This window comes from Piliocolobus tephrosceles, chromosome 14 (assembly GCF_002776525.5).
Source record: "Piliocolobus tephrosceles isolate RC106 chromosome 14, ASM277652v3, whole genome shotgun sequence".
Lineage (NCBI taxonomy): Eukaryota > Metazoa > Chordata > Mammalia > Primates > Cercopithecidae > Piliocolobus > Piliocolobus tephrosceles.
This window is the reverse complement of record NC_045447.1, coordinates 91,471,919-91,497,333: the sequence shown is the minus strand read 5'-3', so window position 1 is coordinate 91,497,333 and position 25,415 is coordinate 91,471,919. Positions and strand designations below refer to the sequence as shown.

The 25,415-nt window shown below is 43.6% G+C and overlaps 1 protein-coding gene and 1 long non-coding RNA gene across 2 annotated transcripts in view; one reads left to right on the top strand and one right to left on the bottom strand.

Annotated features, from left to right (window-relative positions):
* GNA14 (G protein subunit alpha 14) overlaps positions 1-25,415 on the top strand; it is a 228,873-nt gene that overhangs the window by 174,914 nt on the left and 28,544 nt on the right. The gene's annotated exons all lie outside the window — the stretch shown is intronic.
* LOC111543428 overlaps positions 1-25,415 on the bottom strand; it is a 73,793-nt gene that overhangs the window by 43,374 nt on the left and 5,004 nt on the right. The window contains exon 2 of the long non-coding RNA XR_002731859.1: positions 21,066-21,282. This is a non-coding gene — a long non-coding RNA (uncharacterized LOC111543428). The remainder of the gene's footprint in view (positions 1-21,065; positions 21,283-25,415) is intronic.

Here is a 25,415-nt window from a genome sequence, read left to right as displayed (position 1 = left end):
CGTGCCTGGCCCATACCTGGTTTCAAAATGCACCTTTCTCCTTAAGCTATACTTGGTGCCTGCATATCTTCTGGCTGAGGGAGCAAATTATAGAATCCTGACAAGGTGGAATGATTGTGGAGGGTGGAAACCCAGCTCTTGCTCATGCAGTCTTTCCCTGAGCCAACCCCACTGCCTTCAGGAACACCACAACCTTTCTAAATGGTGGACCTTTAGCCCAGGAGGAGACTTGAAATGTCCCCAGGTATGAACCCACTGACTTCTTTTGGGTTTCTCCCCAAGAGATACAAGGTTTCAGCTTTCTCTCCTGTTAAGTGCTATGCACTCACTTATCTGCATCTCTTTTCCATTTTCTCAAATTTTCTTGTTACTCCCCTGCAATATTTCCAATGCATTTTGTCCTTTTCAGTTTATAGGACCTGCATTTGAACAAACAAACTACTATCCTATCATTTTATTAAGACTTCAGGAGAGAGCATATGTGTGGAAGTCACCAGGTTTAAGAGGCAGTCTGGCCCTTATTCTTTTCACATTGCCTCTTTGACACAAATAATCTTCAGTTATGCAGCAAATGTTTCTAGATGTGGACCCTCTACACTCTTGTGTGGGAGCTTTACGATTCTCTGTGTGAACTGGTATTCTGATTCTGATTCTGTTCATTCAAAAGACAGCCATGAGCCAGCTGCTCTGCTGTGCTCTGTGGGCTCCCCAGAGATGAAGAAGATGTTATTTCCTGCTCTCAGGGCACCTCCCCTTCATTACCTAAGGGTGACGATGCCGGTTTTCAGTACTCTGATATTCAGTGCTATTTTAACGTACCAAGAGAGGCAATCTTGTTGGTGTGATTTTGTCATTTCAGTATTTTAGAAAATCTAAAATGTGAATCATTTTCCCAGGAAGTTGGATGCTACTTTAAGGAACACATTCTTTCATTTCTAGAGCATTCTGACCACATCCCTCCCCTTTTTAAACCCATCTAAGCTAAGTTGTTGTTGTTGTTAGAATTCCAATTTCCCAAATTACTTATAATGCAGAGCATCTCTTTTTGCATTTCTTAGTCATATGTATTTCTGCCAAGCCAATTTAGTCATCAGAAGTCCAAGCTCAAGGGCACACTTAGGTCTGCTCCTGCTGTGTCCTACCTACTGAGGTGACGATTTTAAGGGGTTAAGGGGATATCCCACCATGCCTGCATCCCTGTATCTCTGGGTACCCCAGAACCCCAACACCCCTAACCCACAGCACCGAGCAGCTTCTAGAGCCCATGTAGGTCTCCTTTCCAGATGTGTCTGGTGAGCAAGGGCAGCATGTGCACTCCTAGGCCCATGGGGTTTGTGCAGAGACCCGAGAATGCATGTTCTGTCCCCTGAAATTTTGTGCCCCAGATGATTGCTTATCTCAACCTGATCCTTTCTCTCGGAGGATGCTCTAAGAAGAACGAAGAGGAGTGGTGAGATTTAGAGGAGAGGGGAGCAAGGAGGGAAGGAAGGGTCCATGCTCAGTTCTGAGACCCTCCTCTGGAGCCAGACCACTTGCTGCCTTCACAGCCTGATTCCCCCAGCTCTCTCTACTGTTTTACTGAAGGGCCAGAGCTATTCTCCTAGGGCCTGAGCCCCCATCCCCAGGATACATTTTAGGTAATGTACAATAAATACTCAAGGACAGGTGTTGTCATTTTGCTTTAACATCACAAGCACTATCATCCAACTAAGCCTTTTCAAGTTCTGATCCTAGTGACCAAGTTTTCTTAACCATCACAACTATTTCTGCTTGTCATTATACACCCACAACCTGACTGTGGGTGTAGGTGATTATCAGTTGAGCAAATTCCCTTGCATAGCTACACTGGAGAAGAGGGTTTGTATCAATACTTTGTCTTCCATGTCGGACCTGTTCTCATTGTGACATTCCATTATTATAATGTGAATTTCCTTCACTGAGTGACGGAAGCAATATAGATAAGTTGTCTTTTCATTGCTCCTGGGCTTGATTCAACACAAACAGCTGCCAGCCAACTTGGGTGTGGGTCACAAAATTTTATGTCCCCCATAAAAGAAACCTTGGACCCATTAAGCCATCATGCTCCTATTTCCATGACCTCCCAGTCCTAGGTAACAACTAATGCAGTTTATGTCTCTATGAATTTGACCATTCTGGACATTTCATATAAATGGAATCATATCATATGTGGCCATTTGTGACTGGATTTTTTCACTTAGCATAATGTTCTTAAGGCTTATCTACTTTGTAAGCTGTATCAGTACTTCATTTACTTTTACTTGCCAAATCATATTTCAGTGTGATTCAACAATCATGTTTTGTTTATCCATTCATCAGTATGGGTATTGTGTTGTTTCCACTTTTTGACTGTTATGAATAATGCTGCAGTGAAAATTCATGAACAGGTTTTTGTGTAGACATTTGTCTTCAGGTCTCTTGGGCATATGCCTAGGAGTGGAACTGCTGGGCCATTTAGTAATTATGCTTAACTAGGTGAGGAGATGTCAAACTATTTTTCAAAGTGGCCACATGATTTTATAGTCCCACCCATGTATGAGGGTTACAGTTTCTCCACATCCTCACCAATGCTTGTTATTGTTTCTCCACATCTGCACCAATGCTTGTTACTGTCTATCTTTTTGGTGACAGTAATCCTAATGTGTGTAGTTGGTACCTCTTTGTGGTTTTGATTTGTGTTTCCTGGATGGATAATGAGGCTGAGCATCATTTCAAGTGCTTGTCAGCCATTTGTGTATCTTCTTTGCAGAAATGCCTATGCAAATATTTTGTTCATTTTAAAATTGCATTCTTGTTCTTTTATTACTGAGTTGTAAGTGTTCTTCATTCTGAATAGAAGTCCATTATTAAATACATGATTTACAAACGTCTCCCATTCTATAGGTTGTCTTTTAACTTTTTTGACAAGTATTCCTTGAAGTACAAAAGATTTTAATTTTGATATAGTCCAACTTGCCTGTTTTTTCTTTTGTTGCTCCCCTTTTGGTGTCGTATCTCAGAATTCATTGCCTAACCAAAGGTCAAAAAGATTTATGCCTATGTTTCTTCTAAGAGTTTTATAGTTTTAGCTCTTCCATTTAGATAAATGATCTATTTTGAATTAATTTTTGTATATTGTATGATATAGGGATCTAGTTTCATTCTTTTGCATATGAATATCCAGTTGCTCCAGTACAATTCAATGGAACAGTCTTTCCCCATTGAATTATCTTGGCACCTATGTAATAAAATCAGTTGACTATAAATTTGAGAGCTTATTTCTGGGCTCTCAATTCCATTATCCTAAATGTCTATCCTTATGCTAGTACCACACTGTTTTGATTACAATAGCTTCGTAGTAAGCTTTAAAATCAGGGAGTGTGAGTCCCCCAACTTTGTCCTTCTTTTTCAAAGTTGTTTTGGCTGTTCTGGTTTTCTTACATTCCCATATGGATTTTAAGATTAGCTTGTCAATTTCTGCAAAAAAAAGAAAATCCAGGTGAAATTTTAATAGAGATTGTATTGAATATGTAGATCAGGTTGGGGAGTATTACCATCTTAAGAATATTAAGTCCCCAGATTCATGAATGTGGGATGTTTTTCCATTCATTTAGATCTTCTTTAATTTCCTTTGTTTTTGTTTATGTTTTGAGACAGGGTCAGGCTCTGTCACTCAGGCTTGAGTGCAGTGGCATGATCTTGATTCACTGCAACCTTCACCTCCTGGGATTAAGCTATTCTCCCACTTTAGCCTCTGAAGTAGCTGGGACTACAGGGGCACACTGCCACACCCAGCTAATTTTTGTATTTTTTTGTAGAGATGGGTTTTTCCATGTTGCCCAGGCTGGTCTTGAAGTTCTGAGCTCAAGCCATCTGCCCGCCTCAGCCTCCCAAAGTGCTGGGATTACGGGAGTGAGCCACTGTGCTCAGTCCTAGATCCTCTTTAATTTCTTCCAACAAATTTTTGTAGTTTTCAGTGTACAAGTCATACAAGACTTCTTTTATTAAGTTTATTCCTAAGTATTTTATTCCTCTTTGATGCTGTTCTAAATGGAATTGTTTTCTTAATTTCATTTTTGGAATGATGATTACTAGTTGTTTTAGTCAGTTCAGGCTGCTATAGCAAAATGTCATTAACTGGGTGGCTTACACAACAGACATTTAATTTTCACAGTTCTGGAGGCTGGGAAGTCCAAGATCAAGTTACCAGAAGATTCTGTTCTTGGTGAGGGCCCTCTTCCTGGCTTGCAGATGGTTCACATGACCTCTTCTTTGTGTGTGGGCTTGGAGAGGAGAGAGAAAAAAAGAGGGAGAGAGAGAGAGAGATAGGTCATGTCATGTCTTTTCCTCTTATAAGGGAACTAATCCCATCATGACGGCACCACTCTCATGACCTCACCACTCTCACGACCTCATCCAAACCTAACTGCCTCTCAAAGGCTTACCTCCAAAAGCATCACATTAGGGCTTAGGGCTTCAACATTTTAATTTTAGGGTGACACAAACAACAACAGTAGTGTATAAAACTACAATTGATTCTTAAATTGATCTTGTATCCTGTGTCTTTGCTGAGCTTATTTATTAGTTCCAATATTTCAAAAATATATTTCTTAGGATTTTCTACACGCTGGACCACATATTCTGCAAATACAGATCGTTTTAATTCTTCCCTTTTTCTCTGGATGCCTTTTTTTCTTTGTATTACCTAATTGTCCTGGCTAGAACCTTCAGGACAATGTTTCTTTTTGGAAGATAAGGGCTCAGAAATGCAGTTTTCCATCATATCATTGAGTCCATGCCACGAAAGATTCAGGGAACAGAGAGGGGTTTTTTGAAAGTGATAGTATCATAGTTCTGCTTAACACACCTTCCCCTGATGACATGTTAAAACATCTTAGCAAAGAAAGTGCTGATATGCTGTCATCCATTTTCCAAAGTATGACACTTTATCAGTAGAAGTCTAGTGCACAGATTTCCAAGAGTATTTTATCTATAAATCATTTTGGGGGCTGAGTGACAGAGCTGGTGTAAAGCTGTATGGAGTTGATTTTACTTGGACAAGCACTGCTAGATTCAGCACTTTGTCAAATTCCAGAAAAAGACAAATATAACTCCAAGAGAATTAGCCTATAGTAATATTATTAATGTGGTGATTCCGTGGGGAAACAGACTCCAAACAACTGCAATAGGCTGCTTCTTACTTACCAATGCAGTTGATACATATTTTATCTTTTGTATATTTGTTTATTCCTGCTCATAATAATGTTCTGGGTGTGTACCTTCCGCTCCCATTATATTTGAGGACAAACAGCTTTTTATGACCTTTACAAGTCCTTAAACACCAGGTGCGGTATCATGCATAGACTGGATAGTTCATTCTGACTCCTGCACGACTGTAGCGAGTGACTTTGGTGATGGTTTTCCAGTCTCAAGCCTAGCACTTACTTTTCTCCTACATTCTCAACTACCCTTCTGAATATCTCCCCTAAAATGTATCCCAGGCACCCCAAGCACAATATGTAGCAAGCTCATCTCCCACTGTCCCTGCTCGAACTGCTCTTCCTCTGTGATTTTCACCTTCTCATAATGATGCTGTTATCTTTCCTATCAGTCTTTCAAGTTTATTTAATGTTGGTACCTTCCCCTCCCATACTTCCTTTATCCAGTCTTTAATGGGTCATGTTGAGTCCACTTGTTTTGCTCCTCTCAAGTGTGCTCACACTTCCCAGCCCCTGCATTCTTGGGCTGTCCACCCACAGAGAGTGCCCAGATTTTAGGGTGGCCCCTATTCATCAGTTTCTTTGATGTTAATTTGTTGCAAGACCAACCTTCAAGCACTGTCCTGATCTCATCACTTCCCTGCCCATACAACCTCAGTAGCTCCACATTACTTTTAAAATCGAGCCCAAATTCCATAGCAAGCAAAGGTCTCCTTAATTGGCCCCAGTGTTTCTTTTCCATGTAATTTCCTGCAGGGGCTGAACCTAATACCTTCCGGTATTGTCCCTTCACTTTCTTACTCCCAGATCTTTGCTTATCTATCTCTCCAGTTTTGAACAGCCCAACCCATCTTAGCATTCATCCTATTGTTCTCTTAACTCATCTCAAAGGTGACTGATATGGTTTGGCTCTGTGTCCCCACCCACATCTCATATTGAATTATAATTCCCAATGTTGGGGAGGGACCTGGTGGGAGGTGACTGGATCATGGCAGCAGATTTCTCCCTTGCTACTCTCGTGATAGCAAGTCAATTCTCATGAGATCTGATGATTTAAAAGTGTGCGGCACTTCTCCCTTGGTTCTCTCTTTCTCTCCTGCTGCCATGGTAAAACGCGTTTGCGTCCCCTTCTCTTTCTGCCATGATTGTAAGTCTCCTGAGGCCTCTCAGCCATGCTTCCTGTACAGCCTGTGGATCTCTGAGTCAATTAAACCTCTTTTCTTTACAAATTACCCAGTCTGATGTAGTTCTTCATAGCTATGTGAGAACAGAGTAATACAGTGACCTTCTCTTTGAAGCCTTTCCTGATCTTTCCAATTACAGTATTCTCATGTACTTTCTAATTCTCTGTAGCACTTTAGCTATAGCTTTCACAGGCATTCACCACTTTCTGTCTTATAAATTAGTCGTGTTTGTGGATGTGTGAATACCCCAATCTCCTATAAGCTCTTTGCAAGGAAACAGATGTTGACTGAATCCATGACAGAGTATTGCACAGCCGCCATGGTTCACATTGCTGCTGGATTGGATCAGACCCTGATCATTTCTCACCTGTGCTATTATAGTCACCTTTATTTATCTCCCAGCCTCCTATTCTTCTCTTCCTGTTGTTTTATAATTGGAGATACTCTCTAGAGTCACCTGATGAGGTGCTTCTTTTCCTGGTATGACCTGGTGTCAGCCCATGTCCTCAGGACTCCATCCAGATTCCTTAGCCCCACAGGCCACTTTCTCTCCACCCTAGTCCTCCCCACCCAGAGGTTCAGTAAACTTCCTGAACATACCATGACTATTCTGTACCAGTGAGCATTCTCCGCCTCCAGAGTACGGGGAGGTTACTGGATGCCCTGATAACTCCTTGCTGTCCAAAACATAAGTATTTCATCTTTAAGCATATTCTGTACTCCTCCTTTTCCCCGATGTCACTGAGTCCACGCAGACCTGCTTCCTCAACATCACTCATACAGCCTCCTAAACATACCAAAGCACAATTTTGCTTTCTTACAAAATTATGTATGCACATGTTCATCATTCCCAAAGGTTGTGACCTTCCTGAAGAGCAGAGGCTTTCTTTTTATCTTTATAACATTAGCATCTAGTCATCTGGTAGGTGTTCAATACATGTTTGAATGAATGAAAACAAAACCCAGGAATGCTGAAAACTGGTGAGTGAACCAGAACCAACTGTGCCAAGACTGTCTCTTTACAGCCTTCTGTGAAAGAAAAATTGTCCAAACCTGGTCTGCAGTGGAACTTTCTGCATGATGTAATGCACAGTCTCTTTCTGGGAAGTAATTTACATTCCTGATTAAATGCTTGAGCAATTTTTTGATACTCCTAAATGATTAAGAACTTCTGGGAAGTTAGGGTTGTCCACCCAATGGACTCATGAATCTAATAATCTTTAACCAGACTTTTTTTCTTTTTTGGTTGTCAGTCTTTTCTTGCAGAGAGTATAAAACTTTGATACATTCTTGTAAGTAATTTGTCTGGAAACTTCTTTTGTTTTTTAAAACACAGTTTATCCTAGGACTATTTCTGGGTCCTCCCTCTTGCAAAACAATTTATATATGAATGCAATATTTCATTTATTCTCCGTCTTCACCCTGCCCTCCTTTCCCAGCTTTCCTTGTCCCTAAGAATAGGGCACATGCTAAGTCTGGATGGATGAATGGTAGGTCTCATAAGAAGGAAGAGAGGGAACTGTTAGTACTTATGGGGGTGGGAACCTCATGCAGCTCCATATAACAAAAGAGGAAATGAGGAGGTAAAACATCCTACAGGGACCTGAGCCTAACAGGTTGGGAGGGCCCAAATAATGCAGCACCTTGTGGACTTCCTAAGGAACATAGATCTTATACACCCATCAAAAGATGAAACTGACTTTAGCTAAGGGCCACTGAAATTCACAAAATTGTGCTGCATGTGTTGAGAGTTTTAAGAACAGCATTCTTACTGGTTGAGATAGGCTAGGATATGCCGGAGACGCAAGCAATACTCAAGTCTCAGTGACCTAGAACAACTAAGATTTATTTCTTGCTCATGCAACATGTCCAGCCAGAGGGGTGAGGGCTGTGCTTCACACAATTGCCATGCAGGACCTGGGATAACAAAGATGTTCCCATTTTATGATCATCACAAGGCTCCGGGATTTGTTGCAACAGAGAAGAGAAGATAGAGAAGGATGCAGCAGCAACTAAATGATTCTGCTTGGAAGTGACAGACTTCTCACATTACGTCGACCAAATCAGATCACATAGTCACACCAACTTCAAGAAGCACAGGGGAAGATAATCTTCCCACATTCCTGGAAAGAGAGAAACTCTTGAAATATTAATAAATATTAGAAATGCCTACTCTGTGTAGCAAACACGACACAAGGACAGAAAGGCCACTTCAGATCTTGAAGGATGTTTTAGACAGTGACCGAAAAGAGAATTAGATTGACAATCTGTATGTCTGATTAAAAGGAAAGATTTCAGATCTTCAGAATGGCAGTGTGAGGGTTTTGGTAGACCCTCTCCAGTGAAACAGCCATTTAACTGGCAAAAATTATAATCAAACAACAATTTCAAGCCTCTAGAAATTGTCCTAAAAGCATACAGCAAATGGAAAAACATTTATGCAAGAAAATCTATATGCCAGTAAGAGCATTAAGAGTTGGTAGCATTTGAGCCATGACTCATTCTCATGCCCCTGCCCCCATGTCTATGTGATAGAAGCTCTATCCAGGAAGATGTAGCCAAGAAGATGGGGGCTGCTTCTGTCCACTCCCCAGCTCCTAGTCTAGGACCCCTCTGAGAGGGGCAGGCTGCCAGTGTATCTCATACCCTCTAGCCCTGAGTTGTGCAAGTGCTATTTTAGGCAAGTGTGGCTGAGAAGATCTTTTCCCCACTTAGAGCTTACTTGTGGATCAAGGGCTTTGATTCAGACATGATAGGTCAAGACGTCTGGGGCCCCTCAATATGCCTAATGGATGAAGATTTTATGCCAAGAGGGGCAAGAAAAGAAAACCAAGGACTATCAACTTTTTCCCTCCACCACCCTAACACACAGTGCCCACTTGTAGAGCAGAAGTTTCACTGCAGAAATGGGCCATTGTCCCCGCTCCCAGCTCTGGTGTAGTGGCATGGGTGTTCTATCTAAAGGGAGATGCAGGTTGTCATAAGAATGGGAATGGAGAGCTCCATTGCACTTGACTAGTCTTAAAAAAGAAATGGAGAGCTCCACAATTCTGCCAGAGGAGTAACTTTATTGGAAAGCAACACGAAGCAGTTCTTGCCTAAGTTCATTCCCCAAAGCAGTAGACATGTTGGTGGTGAGCAATTAAGGGGTGGGGACTGGTAGCTCCATGAATCTAGTAGCCACATGCAACATGGCAGATTGGAAAGAGACAGCCCAGAATACCCTTCCCAAGATGATGTTCCACCCAAGGGCTCCAGAAGTGTGGTGTGCACAGGGCTATGTTCACTCAGGAACAATCAGAGAGGGTCATGGGTTAGACTGGAAAGCATTCCCCAAGCCACATAGATCCATCAGTAACATGCAGATTTATTGGAAGACTTGCGGGGAGACTCAATGGGCATAAGCACGACCTCAGAGCAAACCCCGGCTCAGCAAGCTGCTCTGACCCAGAGGTGACTCCTAGGTATCCAGACTTTAAAAAATTACACTCTGCCGGGCACGGTGGCTCAAGACTGTAATCCCAGCACTTTGGGAGGCCGAGACGGGCGGATCACGAGGTCAGAAGATCGAGGCCATCCTGGCTAACACGGTGAAACCCCGTCTCACCTAAAAAATACAAAAGAACTAGCCGCGCGAGGTGGCGGGCGCCTGTAGTCCCAGCTACTCGGGAGACTGAGGCAGGAGAATGGCGTGAACCCGGGAGGCGGAGCTTGCAGTGAGCCGAGATCCGGCCACTGCACTCCAGCCTGGGCGACAGCGCGAGGCTCCCTCTCAAAAAAAAAAAAAAAAAAAAAAAAAAAATTACACTCATCCTGGTGATCTGAACAGCTGGGCACCTGCCCAACTCTGCATCTCCTCAGGAGTGCCCAGTAAGAGACCCTCTGAGCTACTAGTCCCTGTCTGAACATGGAGCAAAACTGTAAACTCCCTGAAATTTGAAAGCAGTCTCCAAGACACACACACACACACACACACACAGAGAGTGGTAAAAGACAAAGAATCTCTAACTGGCTGAGAGGGTTTAAGCACAATCTTTGACCAAAAAGTGGTTTATGTTGACTCAGGGGCCAGCCTCTAGGAAGCCAAGGGGAGAAACACCCGAGCAGAGACTTCAGAGGCTCCATGTGGTAGGGGAAATAGACGTCACAGAGTTAGTTACGCATCGTCCCTAAATGAACAAACAAATGACCAAACAACAAACCTAGAGGGGAGGGAGAAGAGGGGACGGAAGGATCAGAACACAGAGTTGCTACCGTGTATTATCTAAAGTGTCCAGTTCTCAACAAAAAGCTGTAAGTCATGCAAACAAATAACAAAGTGTGACCTACGCCCAGCAAAGGGAAACCAACCAACCAACAAACAAAAAACAGGCTTGGAAGGCTCCAGAGGTTGAACTTTGCAAACAAAAACTTCAAAGCAGCTATTATGAATATGTTCAAGAACTAAAGAAAACCATATTTAAAGAATTAAGCAACAGAATGACAACAATGACTGAACACATAGAAATTATAAAAATGAACCAAATGGAAATTCTGAAGTTGAAATGTACAATCACTGAAATGAAAAACTTGCTAGAGAGGCTCAGTAGTAGATTTGAGCTAACAGAAGAAAAGATCAGTGTGAACTTAGAGAGAGATCCCGAGAGATTATGCATTCTAAAGATTAGAAAGAAGAAAGAAAAGGAAGCAGGGCCTCAGATCAATGTGGGACACCATTTAGCACCCCAATATTTGCATATGGAATGCAGGACAAGACCAGAGAAAGGAATAGAAAAAAATGTTCTGTCATAGTGGCTGAAAACTTGCCAGATTTGATGAAAAACAGTAACTGAAGCATCCAAGGACCTCCATGAACTCTAAGTGGGAGCAATGCAAAGAGAGCCATATGCATTCACCCACACACATTATAGTTGAACTGCTGAAAGTCCAACTGAAAGAGAAATCTTGAAAGAAGCAAGAGATAAACTCATTATGCACAAGGGAACCCTAATCAAATTAATAGCAGAATTCCCATTAGAAAAATAGAAGCCAGAGGCAATGAAAAAAGTCAATCAACAATCCTATATTACCCAACCTAGTGGCACATGCCTGTAATTGCAGCATTTTGGGAGGCCAAGGTGGGAGAATTGCTTAAGCCCAGGAGTTCAAGACCAGCCTGGGTAACACGGCAAAACCCTGTCTGTATAAAACATTTTAACAATTGGCCTCGTGTGGTGGCATGCACCTGTGGTCCCAGCTACTTGGGAGGCTGAGGTGGGAGGATTGCTTGATTTTAGAAAGCTGAGGCCTCAAAAAAAAAAAAATCCTATATCAAGCAAAGGTAGAAAGCTATGTTTCAAAAATGAAGGCAACCCTCATACATTGGTGGTGGGAATAAAAAATGGGGCAACTGCTTTAGAATACAGTTTGTCAGTCCTTTCAAAAACTTCAACATAGAATTACCCAGCTATTCTACTCCTAGGTTTATACCCAAGAGAAATGAAAACACATGTCCGCACAAAAACTTGTATATGAATGCTCATAGCCAAAAAGTGTAAAAAAAAAAAGTCCAAATGGCCTCAACAAAGGAGATAAATAAATGTGGTATTTTCCTACAATGGAATATTATTTGGCAATAAAAAGAGATGAAATACGTGCCCTACAGCAGGGAGGAACCTGGAAAACCTTAAGCTTAGGGCGAGAAGCCAATCCCCGTGGATTACATATTGTGTGGTTTCCGACATAGAAAATATCCACAATAGGTGAATTCATAGAGACAGAGGTTGTCTTATTGGCTGCCCTGGGCTAGGAAGAGGGGGAGGAAATGGGGAGTATCTGGCTGCTATCACAAAGGACCACAAGTTAGGTGGCTTAAAACAACAGAAATGTAATATTTCATAGTTCTGGAAGCTAGAAGTCCAAAATCAAGGTGTTGACAGAGCCATCCTCCCTCTAAAGCCTCTAGGAGAGGATTCTTTCCTCCCTCTTTCCACCTCTGGCATCCCAGGAGTTTCCTGGCTTTTAACTCCAATCTCTGCCTCCATCTTCCCTCTGTGTCTGTGTCTGACTTCACATGGCATTCACCTCTCTGTGTGTCCGTGTTCAAGCTTCTCCCTTCTGATAAAGACACTGCTTATATTAGAATAAGGGCCACCCAAGTGACCTCATCTTAACTAATTACATCTGAAAAGATCCTATTTCCAAATAAGGTCACATTCACCAGTACTGGGGATTCAGATTTCAACGTATAGAATCCTAATAGGTATGGGGGTTTTCTGGAGGGGTGATCAGAATGTTCTAACATTGATCATCATGATGGTGGCATGACTCGTTGGATATTCTAAAAACCATTGACTTGTGTGTTTTGAATGGATGAGTTGTGTGGTATGGGAATTGTATCTCAAAAACGTTCCTTTTAAAAATGAAAGAGAAATAAGAATATCCTTAGAATAAGAAAGAAAGAAAAAAACAAAACAAAACAAAACGAACTTTGTGGCTAGAAGCCCATCTTAAAAAGAAATACTTAAAGATGGTCTTCAGGTTAAAAGTGATGCTAAAAGGTAATTCAAATCCACATTTAAACACACACACACACACACACACACACACACACAGCCGGGCATGGTGGCTCATGCCTATAATCCCAGGACTTTGGGAGCCTGAGGTAGATGAATTGCCTGAGGCCGGGAGTTTGAGACCAGCTTGGACAACATGGCAAGACACCATCTCCACAAAACATACAAAAATTAGCCAGACTTGGTGGCAGGGACCTATGGTCCCAGCCGTTCTGGAGGCTGAGGTAGGGCAATGACTTGAGCCCAGGAGGCTGAAGTTGCAGTGACCTGAGATTACATCACTCCACTCCAACCTGGGCAACAAAGCGAGACCCTGCCTCAAAAAAACAAAAACAACAACAAACCAGTTCCAGCAAAGGTAATTACGTAAGTAATGATAAAAGGCACTATAACTATATATTTCTCTTTCTTTTCTTTGGTGATGTAAAAAGCAATTATATAAAAGAGGGGAATCCATACATTCACTTTCACCCACATAAAGCCAGACAGCCCCAGGATTCCTTCTAAATTTCAGCCATCAGACTGGTTCTGTCCAACTTCCAAGCTGCTCTCCTATCCCAATATTTCCTGTCCTTGGTGGAGGTTCCTGGGGTATTGACCTATTGAAGTTGGCATGATTGTACCAGCACCCACTCCTGAAATGGAAGCCAAACAATTACTTTTTGAGGCATTTCTCATTGCTACTGATATTGGTTGAGAAACTACATGTGTTCTTTGCGGAAGGAACAAAAACACTTATCTGAAAGTTAATCACACTTTCTAAATGACAGAAATGTTTGGCTGGAGTTAAAAACTAAAGGTTAAGGATAAAGGTCCATTTTCTTAGATTTAATCCCCTTGGCCTTGGTCCTACCCCAGGCCAGGAGATTTTTAAAAGCAAAGGTTAGCATCTGTCTGAGAACTGACTGGTCCACATATAGTACAACATTTGTTTTTTTCTTTTATTAAGTGAAATCCACTGATTCCAAGCTTTCTATGAGCAGCTCTGGTTCTTGGCTGTCTTGAGTAGAGAATTATTATTGGCATTGCCTGAAGTGTGTCAGTTGTTTGAGATGCACTGTTGCCGTATCTGATTACGATGGGGACTCCTAGTATCTTTCCTCATCCAGAGAGCAAAGGAGGTCTACTTACTGGTGTGGGAGTTTTAAGATTCCCACGTTCCGCTGTCACTTTTGCTCTAAAATCCCATGGGGATCCAGTAGGACTCTGTATTCGGAAATGGTGCGCTTCGCATTCACAGCAGAGGATCGAGATCAGAGCTTAGTGATCCGACAACCCCTCTCCTAATCTGTGCTGCCAACCCAAGTTGTTTATTACCCTTGGGTTGGAGACACCTTAGAAGAGAGAGCTCCAGTGGGTTACTCCTCTGCTGGAGAGGCACGGAGCCCCGCGGGGAAGACCAAGTGCAGCAGGCTCTGGTGGAGGAACTTGGTGACTGCGCATCTGAGGACCCTGGGGGGTTTAAAGCTGCCAGTTCTCCCTGAAGGTGAGGCAGGGGTGGTGGTGAGAGGGGATGACAGAGTCAGGGGTCGAGGGGCAGAAAGGATGAGCTGAGTCTTTCCTTTTTTTTTTACCCCCTCCGCGAGATGGAGTCTCGCTCTGTTGCCCAGGCTGGAGTGCAGTGGCTCTGTCTCGACTCACTGAAATCTCCACCTCCCGGGTTGAAGCGATTCTTCTGCCTCAGCCTCCTGGGTTGCTGGGATTACAGGCACCCACCACAATGCCCAGCTAATTTTTGTATTTTTAGTAGAGATGGGATTTTACCAAGTTGGCCAGGCTGGTCTTCGACTCCTGACCTCGTGATCCACCCTCCTCGGCCTCCCAAAGTGCTGGGATTACAGGCCTGAGCCACTGTGTCCGGCCTGAGCTTGAGTCATTTCTAACCAAAGTTGGGAGAATGGAAAAAGGACCACAAATGGGGGAGCGTACAGTCAGCCTCCCAGGCAAGAGCCACTGCGCCTGTGACCACAGCAGGATCCCCCCGCACTGGTATTCCAGCAACGCGCCCTGAGCCCCGGGGAGCTCCCAGAGGAAAATAACTGCCTGTCTGAGAGTCACAGCTGCCGAGTCTGGCTGTACACATGCCCAGGGACAAAGAGCTGCAGGGCAAAGACTGGTGAACATCTGATTAAAATGTCATGTTTCTAGATAAAATTTACTTCTCGGTAGTTATTTAAGAGAAGTCTTACTCATGCTGCTAAGCTCATGTTCATACTCTGAAAATCCTGTCTATGCAGGCTGGACAAGTGGTCTCAGCCTAAAAGCCCTCAGTAGCAACCATGTGATTTAGTATACCCACCTCTTGCCTTGACCCCCAATAGAAGTTTCTCAACAACAACAAAAAAGCATGTAGAAAGCAATCATATAAGAGAGGAATCCGTGCATTCTTAAAGCACACAATAAGGTGTGTGCTTATTATACATTGCGTGCCAAGAATTAAAAAGCACACAATATATACTTTCTTTGGCTTTTACGCTTGCTCAGGAGAATATCAGAAAGCGCTGGGCCTTTCTTAGGGAAAGATGGTTTGCTGGGATGCTATTATTTGTTCAGGGAATTCTAACATGGAAATGCATACTGATTTTAAAGAAGCATGTTTAGGGGGTATATATTGTCAATACCTTAAAATAAAAGTGAGTATAAAGCTACAAGGACTGTATCCCTCATGATTTACTTCCTAACTGATCTTTATGACATAGGATCATGATATAGGATCCCCGTGTTGTCATCTACCCCTTCTGATAAAGATGGTGAGCGAGGCTAAGAAGATGAGTTTGGAATCAGAAATGGAATCCCACCCAATTGCTTATAAGCTGTGTGACATCAGGCAAGTTGCCCAAGCTTTCTGAGCCCCGTTTTTCACATTTATTTATTTATTTATTTATGTATTTATTTATTTATTTTATTATTATTATACTTTAAGTTCTAGGGTACATGTGCATAACGTGCAGATTTGTTACATATGTATACTTGTGCCATGTTGGTGTGCTGCACCCATCAACTCATCAGCACCCATCAACTCGTCATTTACATCAGGTATAACTCCCAATGCAATCCCTTCCCCTACCCTCCTCCCCATGATAGGCCCCAGTGTGTGATGTTCCCCTTCCTGAGTCCAAGTGATCTCATTGTTCAGTTCCCACCTATGAGTGAGAACATGCGGTGTTTGGTTTTCTGTTCTTGTGATAGTTTGCTGAGAATGATGGTTTCCAGCTGCATCCATGTCCCTACAAAGGACAGAGGGATGTTGTAAGAATCACCTTCAAGGCCAAGCCCATGTTTTATTCCAGAGCTTCTCAATGTTACCATGCAAATGAACTACCTGGGATCTTGCTAAGACGCAGCTTTGGAGTCATTATCTGGTGGGGGCTAAGATTCTGCATTGTTAGCAAACTCCCTTGCTCCCATGCTGGTGCGCTGTGGCTGGTGAGGAGTTCACTTTGGACAGCCAAGTTCTGCAGCACTCACGGTGCGGATGCCACCCCCTGCAGCCCTTGGGGGCCTGGTGAGAGCCTGCTGGGGACCCACCTGGGACTCATGAAGGCCCATCATTCAATGACTGATTAGCACAAGTGAAGGCTGGATATCTGCCACTTATCACAGCTAATGGAACTGTCTCCCTTAGATAAATTGAGTTAGAGAACAGCTTTAGGGTTAACAAATTAACTTTATACCTTATTTTCTGAGCCCGTGACGTCTGTGATCCCACTGGGTTGATTTGGTGTGGTTTTGTGGCGAGGACCTGTAAGGGAGAGGTGCTATAAATAAATCCGATTTACAAAGAAACAAAGTCAACGACACCGGACCTGGCCCCTGTTCTTCCGTCCACGCCCCACAGTCTGTGCTGGTGATAATGCACTTCGTTCTTTTCGTTCTTGGGCATACCCTTTCCATCCCCCACAGCCTAGGCGTAGTCAGGGGGCAGGTCTGGATAAAGATGCTTTTTGGCCCCTTCATTTCTTTCCCTTTCCTTCCTGTGTCCTCGTCCCCAGACCCCTTTCTTTCCTAGGAGCTCCCGTGAGGACCTGTAGGGACTCCAGTCCATCACAGTTGCGTGCAGACACCCTCCCAGCCAAGGCTCGGTCATTGGTCCCCATCTGTCCAGAGTTTTGCCAATTGGTTTATGTATTAATTTCCTGGGGCTGTCTTAACAAACTGGGTGGCTCGGAGATCAGGAGGCCAGCATTCAGAAATCAAGGTGTCGGAAGGGCTGGCTCCCTCTGGAGCCTCCGAGGGAGAATCTTTCCCGTGCCTCTTTCCCAGCCCTGCTGGTCGCCAGCAACCCTTGGCATTCCTTGGCTCGCAGACACAACACTGTAGTCTCTGCTTCCATCCTCACATCGGCCTCTGCCCTGTGTCTCCCTCTGTCCTCTTCTGTCTCTTATAGACACTCTCATCAGATTTAGGGTCCACCCTAATCCAGTGTGACCTCATCTTGATCCTTACTTCAATGACATCAGTGAAGACCCTCTTTCCAACAATTCTGAGGTTCCAGGAGGACGTAATTTGATGGAGACACGGTTCGGCTCACTAGAGTTTGGAAGAATTTTTCTGATGGGAGGTTTGGAGGATGGGAGAAAAAGAACAGGAAAACCAAAGCAGAGGAGGAAATGAACTTGTCCATGAGAAGTGCACGAAGCTATAGGGGATCCACGAGACCCATTGGTGCCTGTACCAGGACACAAACTGGTCTCCTCTGTCCGGCTACTGTGGGGTAGCGGGATGGGCAGGGCACAGAATGCCTGGCAGATGATGGGCGAGAGATGCCAGGAGGATAAAAGGCACTTTCTAGGCCCCATGGGCTGTGAGAAAGCTTTGTACCTGGAAGTCGGGGGAGTTTGGGGTCAAATAAGGACACATTATTATGCTTGGCTACTGAGAAGCTCGTTTGACATTTGGAAAATAAAAAATGAAATTGTTGAGAGATCAGGCATTGCTAATATAAATAGCAGAAATTAGGGGCCCAGCCTCCCCTGCAAGTGGGACTGACAGAGGAGAGCTCAGGAAAGAGCTTGCGGTTAGGACCTTGGAGATGAGGGCCTCAGAGCAGTGGGGTCTCCTGAGGCAAGAGGCGGTGCCTGGGGCCGGATGTGGGGGAGGAAGTTGCAAAGAGAGACATCCTGGGTCTGCACACAGCTCACGAAGGAACACATGGAAGCAGACAGGAGGCGAGGCCAGGCGTCATTTTGCCTGGATTCCTCAGGCAAGAGGACATTGCAGAAGACTTTGAGATGAGGGCAGGCCGGGCTTGGGCTGAGCTGCAGGCAATCTTACAGTAAGACAGCCCCCCTGCTCCGTATGTTTAATTGTGGTAAAATATAACTAACATAAAATTTGCCATTTTAGCCTTTTTTCTTTTTTCCTTTTTTCTATTTTTTTTTTCCCTGAGACTGGATCTCACTCTGTCGCCCAGCCTGGAGGTCAGTGGCATGATCGCAGCTCACTGCAGCCTCCACGTCCTGGGTTCAAGTGATTCTTGTGCCTCAGTTTCCTGAGTAACTGGGGTTACAGGTGCGTGCCACGACACCCGGCCACTTTAGCTATTTTTAAGTGTACAATTCAGTGGCATGAAGTACATTCACATTGTCATGTATGTCCCTTACTTTTCTATCATGAGTGAGGGACGGAGGGTGATGACAGAGGGGAGGACCTATTGTTGGTGACAGACAGAGTGCCATGAGGAGGTGGGGCTAGAGTCTTGGGTAAGGGGGAGAAGAGGGCAACCCCCCCCTCCAGCTTGTGATAAAAGGAGCTTAGGTTCTGCAGAGAGGTGGACTTTGTGGAACTCTGGAAAGCACAGTGGAGATACTGTTCAGGAATAAAGGGGCACTGATTGCTGCCGTGTCTCCGCAGGATGTAGCCCTGCTAATGTCAAATTTGCTTTGAAAGCCAGAGAAAAGCCCTCGATATTGACAAACAATCTCTGATACAAAAATGCACAGTTTTTTTAGTATCTTTACTCTAGGAAAACAGTACAGTAAATTGAGAAGAGACTTCAGTGCAAGTTCTCTTCAAATACATGGGGCATCCTTATACTAAAAAAGCGTTTGCTGTTTATCCAAAATCCAAATTTAACTGGTATCCTGTATTTTTATTTGGCAACCATATTCTGATGAGACTTTGATATCTGGGCTAACTAAATCCAGAACTTTTACTAACTGTGCCCCACTGTGATGGCGTCTTCTCACCAGTCGCTAATCCATCAGAAACACACCGCAGGTTCAGGCGCACGTGGCCAGCCCATTCCTAGCCCACCACACTGCTACCCAGACAGAACATCCACTGCTTCCACATTCCCCCCAGGCTGCAAGGAGTTCCCAGGAGACTTTCTTTTCCTCTTCAAATCTGTGCACTTGGGCCTGGTTTCACCTGCAGAGAAGTGGGTAATGGCTGATAGAGGAAGATGGTCCCTGAGACAGTTGCCTCTGCTCCACAGTGCCATCTAGCGGAAAGCCAGGACATATGCTCTGAGGATCCCAAGGCTGGGGTGTTAATAAGGAGGCCCTTAGGAATTCTGGGGTGCCCTGTTCTCCTCATTATGATCCCGATCCCAGGCAGAAATGCCTGTGGGCTATCACTGCAAAAGGAAAACAGCAGCAAAAATTGCATCCAGGATTAAAACCACCGTTTTGAAAGCACATCATTAAAGCAAGCTGTGACCCAAATATTTGTTGTGGTGTGCTTAAGAGTTTTTCAAGCAATTGAAAAGAGTGGAAAAAGTGAAACACCAAGAAAAAAGAAAAAGTAAAAAAAAGCAGAGTAAGGAATGTTGTTGGATGATTCTCTGCGAGCCAAGGAGGACTTTTTTTATTTAAAAGTATGTAACTTTGGTGTTGAGGGAGAACTACTGCAAAACTTGACTTGAATTACCATCGCAGCAGGATTTTGAAAATTTATGAAGAGGGGCAGTCTGGGCGTGAGGGTGTCTATAGCCCAGATGAAGGTGCTTATGAAATAAAAGGCATGTCAGTGGGAAATGTGGCCTCTGGAAACATGAAGTTAAATTCAGTGCAAAGAGTAGGACGACCTCACATGTGTCCTTGTGTGCAAGGGAAATCAGCTGCCGTCTTGGCTGCTTTCTCACACTCCGCTAGGGCGTTGCCACTCCATCACACAGAGCTGTCTATAAGACATTGACGGAGTACTATGGAAAGCTCACGGGCATACACAATTGGTCGTAGTCCCTTTACCATTCATTTGCTTTATAATTAGTGGAAGCAACTTAAGTTCTCTTGTCAATTTTTATGCACTTCAAAGGACTATTAATAAAATATGAATTTATAGAACATAGTCCCCCAAGGGGCATTTTGTGTTGGTGATAATATTCTACTAACTTGAAAAGTTGCAGCAAAGATGCACCTTCTACTAAACTCTAAGTCTCTTTTTCTCTCTCCTTCTCTCTCTTTCGCTCCTGCTGTCACTCTCTCAAAGGGTCAGAATGCCTGGGTTGTTACCTTCATATTAGCTCTGAAATAGACTTGAAGATAAAACCTAGCTACGTCGTACTGGCTGAAACTTTATAGGTGTTAGGTATAAAGTAAGCACCCTGGGTCTTGCTTCTGTTAATGGACTTGCAATTGTCGAAGCTGCCGAAGCTGCCACTACATGGCGTCGTGAGTCACAGTGAATCCTAGTGAGTCGTACGCATGAAACCTAAGTCCTGGCTGTCCCTAGTCAAGGCTATTAATGGTCCCAGGTATGTACGTAAACTAGCCAGCCGCGTTTATGTTTTCATAAACATTACATTGATATTGATATGGATGTAAACCTCTGACAATAATTACTAGCTGATTTATTTTTTAAATATTGTATTTATTTTTACTATAATAAACATTTATTTTCCAATAACTATATTATATTTATTGTATAAATAATATCCTTTGGAGTAAGGCTTAAAGAATGTGGGCTAGCATCAGTGATGTGCCATCAGAATGTGTCTTATGAACTCTAGTTTTTCATACTCTGTTTTAGAAAGAACATACTTTACTCCTCAGTTCCACGGTGAATATTCAAAACTCTTCTATATGAAAACTGTCACATCGTGCTTGTGTCTTGGTGTCAGATATTCTCTAATACCTGTTTATAACTCACCAAGGAAAATGCTTACTTACTTGTTTCCAAGCCCTTCTTCTATTTCTGAAAGCCCCTTTTCTACTTTCAAGCAGGGCTTAGCTCTTATCAAATTCTACACTTTGTTTTAGGTTGTAGAAGAGTACTTGCCAGGCAAGGTGTGCAGAAAACAATTCTTCTGGTCTTTACAATATGTGTAATGGTCTCTTTCAATCTGGAGAGTTTCATAGGCAGCCGACTGTCCTCACTCTTTCCTCCCTTTAAAACGTACATGTATTTAAATCAATAGAGTGTGATGGTTAACAGCCTAGGCTCTGTGGTCAGGCACGTTTGAACTTGAATGGTTGTTCTGGTACTATCTCTTATCTTCTCTAGGCCTCATCTGTTTCCTCATCTATTGAATAAGGATATTAAAGTATCTTATTTCCTAAAGTGGTTGTAAAGATCAAATGTGGTAATGCTTATACTAGGTGGTCACAATAATGGCTCCAATGAGATTAGCTATTATTATTATTTTATTTCATTTTTATGTATACTCTATTTCCTTATACAACACATTAGAGGCTACTTACAAGACTATCTACCTTAAAATAGTAGTCAGTGCCAGAAGAGTTTTGAATTAAAATGAAAGAGTAAGGCTGGGCAGGGGCTTATGGGGGATGAAACACAGGTATTGTAAGATACAAGTACTCATAAACTTCACTCAGTTACTTAGAATTAGCCACATATTTGTTTCTGAGCTTCCCACTAGCTACAGTGAAAAGAGAATCAGGTTCACTTATGTGATTCCTATGGAGCACAAGGCAAAACCTACCAGTCTCTCAGCGAAGCTTAATGGGTCTTGGTTCTTAATTCCAAGAATATATATTCCTTATGTGGGGCATCATGTGAACAGAGACAGTAATCCTAACAATAGCCCTATATGAGGTATCATATACACTTTAAAAATATAAACCAAGGGAATAGTTAAGAGGTAGTTCTGCTCCCTGGAGAACTGGGAACAAGACCATGTGCTGGGCAGAATTCTGAGATTCACGCCCCCGGTGTACACATCCTGCATAATCTCTTCCCCTTTGGGTGTGTGGGCAGGGCAGTGTTGGCTATCACTCCGATTAGATTATGGGATATACTAAGTGAAGTCCCAATGTAATGAAGTCCCTAATCAGTGGCTTTATGCAATCAAAAGGAGATGATCCTGGGTGTTCTGACCTAATCAGCCCATTAAAGAAGATCTAGAGTTCAAGGAGAGTCTCTGCTAGCCTTAAAGAAGGATGCTGCCATGCTGTGAGACAGCCACATGGCCAGGAACTGAGGGCAGCCTCTAGGAGCTGACAGAGACCTTCAGGTGACAGCTGATGAGGCAACAGGGACCTCAGTCCTACCATCCTGAGGACCTGGATCCTGCCATCAGCCTGAATGAGCCTGGAGCAAGATCCTGAGCTCTGGATGAGAGCACAGCCAGAAAACATCTTGATTTCAGCCTTGTGAGACCTTGCACAGAGAACCCAGTTATACCATCGTCTGGACTTCGGACCTACAGAAACTTTGAGATCATCAAAAAGGTATTGTTTCAAGCTGCTGAATTTGAGGCAATTTGTTACACAGCAATAGAAAACTAATGCAAACCATATGGCTGGAATCCACAGACTTTGAATAGATTCAGAAATAAAATCTAGAACATCTAGGGCACTTCCCAAACTAAACTTAACATTCATGGGAGATGCTAATAGATGTGTCACGTTAAAAACAAAACAACTTTTTTGGTAGACCCTGACTCTTCTCATTAGAAAGGCCTTTGCTCTGCTGGTGGGGCGAAGAGTCAGGTTCCTGGGATGTAAGCAATGGAAATAAACTGACTCACATTTGCAGAAGAGAGTTTTTGGAAAGGCTATAGTGAAGTCATGGAATCAAGAAGCAGGCTGAAGAAACGGTCTCAGAATGAACAGGAACCTGAAAACTCCTGGGGTCTCACTACCAAAAAAAAAAAAAAAAAAAAATCCTGATGACCCCATAGCCACCAAAATAAAAGAATTTCATCTGTTACTTTTCCCTGTCCCCACTGTTATCAGATAAATCCCCTCAAGGTTCAACAGCTCAGCAAAGTCTGAGTGGCCTGGCACTTAGCCACAGGAGAGCAGGAAACTTGAATTAACAGGTGTGCCAAGATGCACATATTGAGCGAAGGTCATTCTCCCAAGCTCAGCTATAACCCAAAGGAGAGAGAATGGATCATGGGCCACCCAAAAACAAAGGGGTTCCAAAAGGTAGATCAGACTTGCAAGTTTAGGGGTAGAATCTGAGGCTTCCTCCTTTATGTCCAAGTAAAAGGGGAAGTCACTCTTGTAAGAAACGGTGAAGATTTTGGAGCCACCAAATCCAAAGCTTCAGGAGAAGTAGAGAGAGGGAGCGAGGGACGTGGGTGGGACTATGGAGGCAGTGGAAGGCTGGGCAATGTGGCTCTTCCTTGTGAAATCCAAGATTTTGAACAGATCGGATGCTGCACGGAGTGGGTGAGGAGCCTGAGCTCTGTGCCTGTGCAAATGAGAAGAGACACTGAACCATGAAGCTTTCACTTCTGAGCATTAGCAGAAACTGCAGCAAGATTTCTGACTTTCACAAGCTATGGAATCTGCTGGAGTCTGAGCAGTTTTACCCTGTAAGAAAATGGATCCCCGGCTGCCACTGAAACTATATGTATTTGGCAAGTAGTGTATCCTAAAGCCACTCTTTGGAAACTCATCATAAAACTAGCATATCCAAAGCTCTGTGCTATGTTTGGGCCTCCCCACTCCGTGTTGCTGTATTTGTTGTGGTGGCTGCAGGCTTATGATTGCTCAGGTTTGCTCAGTTCCATAAATTCTCACTAAATGCTGCATTTGTTGAAAGAGTCCTGTTGTAGCTTCAGGCTGTTCTTGCTGTTGTTTTTCAACCATACACATGTGCATTATCTTTCTAAGTGACTGAATGGTTAAGAGTTTGATGTGCATAGTTGCACATTTTCATGAACTGTTGCATTTTGTTAATGCATATTACTCCTTGATTTCAATGTATTTTATCTGTATTGATTGAATGTGAAGATTTTCAGTAAGATTCATTTATTCATTCAAAGAATATTGATGTGCCAGCCACCATTCTAGGAACGTGGGAGTACATTAATGAAGAAAAGAGACTAAGATCTGTCTTAGCTATTCAGGCTGCTATAACAGAATACCTTAGGCTGAGTAATTTATAAACAGTCGTGTTTACTGCTCACAGTTCTGGGGATCGGGAAGTCTGCAGAAGTCTAAGATGAAGGCACTAGCAGATCCAGTGTCTGGTGACAGTCTGCTCCCCAAAGATGGCATCGTCTTGGTGTCTTCACATGGCAGAAGGGGCACACAAGCTCCCTCAGGCCTCTTTTTATTTTTATTTTTTATTTTTTCAGGAACAAGGTCTTGCTCTGTCGCCCAGGCTAGAGTGCAGTGGTGCGATCATAGCTCACTGTAACCTTGAACTCTTGGGCTGACGCCATCCTCCTGCCTCAGCCTCTCAAGTAGCTGGGACTGCAGGTGCACACACCACCCGGCTGGTTATTTGTTTATTCGTTTTTATGGATGAGGGAGTGTCGCTATGTTGTCCAGGCTGGTCTTGAACTCCTGGCCTCAAGCAGTCGTACCTCAGCCTCCCATGTCCTTGGGCTTACAGGCATGAACCAACGTGCCCAGCTCAGACCTCTTTTATACGGGCACGAATTCCATTCGTGAGGACTCCGCTTTCATGACCTAGTCACCACTCACAAGCCCTGCTTCTTAATACCTTCACGTTGGGGATTAGAGTTCAATGTATGAATTTTGGAGAGACACAGACTTAGCAGATCCCTGCCCTGAGGGGTACATGTACCCCCCACACACACACACACACAACACACGGCACACACCATACACACACACACACACACATACATACACACCACACATATATACCCCACACACATATACATAAACACACCACACACACATACATACACAGATACCACACACATAAACACACATCACACCACACACACACACCGCACGCACACACACACCACACACACCACACATACACATACACCACAAATACACATATGCACACCACACACGTACACACTGCACACACCACACACACATACATACACAGATACCACACACATAAACACACATCACACCACACACATACACCACACACATTCACACATCACACACAGACACACCACACACATACACCACATACACACACACACCACACACACACATGCACATACCACACACACCTCCACACATATACACACCTCCACACACGCACACACACCACACACATACGCATATACACCCCCCCCCCCCCCCCCCCCCCCCCCCCCCCCCCCCCCCCCC